Raw genomic sequence first — 2849 nt, 5'->3', positions numbered from 1 at the left:
GCACCCCTGCCTGGGAGGAATCTGGAAATGGGATGAGGCACAAGGCTTGTCCCCCATGTGTCCCCTGGCAGCACTGGCAGGGCTGGGGCAGGGTGGAGGGCATGAGGACAGGAGATGGGGCAGGAGGCTCGGCTGGGGGAACCTAATCTCCCTGTGCCTTCATACGGAGCTGGCTGAGGCCCGATCTGTCCCTCTCCTGGCACCAAACCTGAGAATTCAGAGCTAAAACCAATTCCGTGTACAAGGCAACGGGTGGCTGCATTTTTCATGAGCCGGTTGACTGCAAACAAAACAAGTCTTTTCCAAACGGTGGGATAGCTGGGCCTGTGTTCGGCTGCTGCCGCCGGTCACGGTCACTAAGCAAATGAGCAAGGAGCAGATTTGACAGGCCATCATGTTCCTGCGATCCACTGACAGGATCCGTCCTCGCTCCCCAGCCTCCAGCCAGCTTTTCACACCACCAGCCGGCAGCTGCAGGCACGCGGGGCTCCACGGGTATTCAGTGGGGTCACCAACACCGGCACACACGTGAACATCTGCTTGACACCCTCCTCACCTCGCCACCCAGTCCCCCCAGACCAGCTCCAGTGCCAGGCTGGGCTGCCCCGTGGGAAGAGCTGTGTTCCTTGTTGTTGGTTTTTTTTTTCCCTTGTTTTTATTTTTAACACAATTAATTCAAAACCAGCGATAGTCTCCCAGAAGACATTGTGGAAAAGCATAAACCCAGGAGCGGCTGGGCTGCCAGGTGGCTCAGGGATGCCCCTCTGTGTTTCACCACGCTGGGGGACACGGGCAGAGGGGCTGCAGTGTGCACCTCTGGGGTGGGCATCACTGGCCAAGGCACAGACAGAACCTGACGGCATCCTCCCAGCCCCGGTGCAGGATGCAGCTGGGTCCGAGAGCTGCTCCCCAGCCCAGGCGGGTCTCTCCAGATCAGCAGAGCTTTGCCGAAGTCTCCAGCCATGCCTTTTCCCAGCAGCACTGAGCATCCAGGACCATTCCTCCAGAGCCAGCGGTGAGTGTGGGGAAGCAGCGGCGGCCAAGCACAGTGCGGCAAGGCCAGCAGCTGTGAGTAATCGAGCCTCCACCACATCCAGAAGCCTCCAGACCTTTGATTTTGGTGCTGTCTAGACAGGAGCATGTATCAAAGCACAGAAGCTGACAGTATTTGTGAGAGGGACCTGAAGAGAACGTGCAGCACACCCCCTGCTCTTCCAGAGCCGATGTCAAAAGCCTTTTGACTTAGAAACTGATGAGCAGGTTCCCTAATGACTTCTGGAAATTTTGCCAGAGCCCGAAGTGAAGTGCTGGGAGCCTGGGAAAGGACCTGGTGAGTTATTTTTTCCTGCAGAAGGGGGGTTTTGAGCGCAGGTCTCCATGGACATGGTGGAGATGTTCTCCTGGGTGGATGGGATGAGGTGTCCCAGGGACACAGGACACGGGGTGGGTGGGATGCACTGCATGGTTGGTGGTCTTTAAACAGGGACTGGGCTGTGGTCTGTCTTCGCAACCTGTGCAGAGAGGTCATCAGAGAGTGTGGGGTGACTTCACCCTGTCTTGTTCCCCCACTTCATTGAAAGTGATATCTGAATCCGTATTTTAATGATAAATAGGTACAGGGCCACAGAGCCAGCAGTGGGTGACAGGCCCCCGTCCATCATCTGCATGGTGCCAGCCCCAGTATGTGCTCATCATACATCCCGGGAAAAGAGCCTGCTCCATAAAACCAGCGAGGCAGGGTGGCCTGGAAGCCAGTGTACTGCATCTTCTCCCACCCAGCCTGTGGGGGTCCAGCAGTACCCCAACCTGTCCTATGCCCAGCATCACCAGCATCACTGTGGGGAGGCCAGGCGTGTCCCCGCCATGGCTCAGGTGCTGCTGTGTGCTCGCCAGGTCTCCCACTGGTGCCTGACCCATTTAGAGGAGTGGAAAGAGCGCGGGTAAGCTTGAACGTGGGGGTTGATTTATTTATTTATTTCCAGGCAGACCCTTCCTGATGTAAAATCAATGCTGGCAGGCGGGTGACGGCTCTGCGCCTGTTATGGGAATGGCTCAAGCCCCGGTGCTGGATCTGGGCCCCTGGACGTGACAGGCAGCACGTCCCCAGCTGACAGCACCTCCACGGTGCACCCCTGAGGTAGGGCACAGTCCCCGTGGGCACCCCCAGCCTTGGGTGCCTTGTTTTCAATCCAGGGGCAATGCTGGCAGCCCCTGAGGCATGGGTGGGTGGGAAGCAATGTGTACCCAACAAGCCAGCCCTACCCAAAATGCTGTGATGCTGTTAAATTTGGGGTACTCTGCTGTCACCTCCTCACCAGGGGACAATCCCTCTGAGCCTGCTGTCCCCAGGGCAATAGCATTGGGCTCCTCATGCAGAAGGACTTCCAGGTCTCTGCTGAGCTGGGAAGGTTTGCAATGGTTTTGGGGATCGACAGGAGATTGTGGGGGATGCAATCATTTTGGGGACCAGCAGCTGTGGATGAGTGCCCACAGCTGCAGGTGGGTGCAGCGCAGCAGCCAGAACGCGGAGGATCACAGGTGCCCCAGACACGCGCCTCGGCATGGTGGGGGATGCTGGAGCACGGCTGGCTGTCAGCGCAGGGCTGGGAAACAGCTTGGTGTGTGCATGCCTGTGCCTTGCGCAAGCTGGGGACGCCCCGCATCTGTGACATCTCTGTGGGCACCCATTCCGGTTGCAGGGGCTATCCTGACGGTATTCCCAGGAGCCTGAAGTCTTCTCCTGCCCCTTTCCAGGGCAGTGCCTTGCCATCCCCCGCAGTGCAGAGGTGCCACCCCAGCAGTGGGGTGCTATGCTCAGAGCCTGCTGGAGCCTCCTCGGGGACCTGGGG

Source organism: Gavia stellata, chromosome 16 (genome assembly GCF_030936135.1).
Source record: "Gavia stellata isolate bGavSte3 chromosome 16, bGavSte3.hap2, whole genome shotgun sequence".
NCBI classification, from domain to species: domain Eukaryota; kingdom Metazoa; phylum Chordata; class Aves; order Gaviiformes; family Gaviidae; genus Gavia; species Gavia stellata.
The sequence above is the reverse complement of the archived record's forward strand: the minus strand, read 5'-3'. Positions refer to the sequence as shown.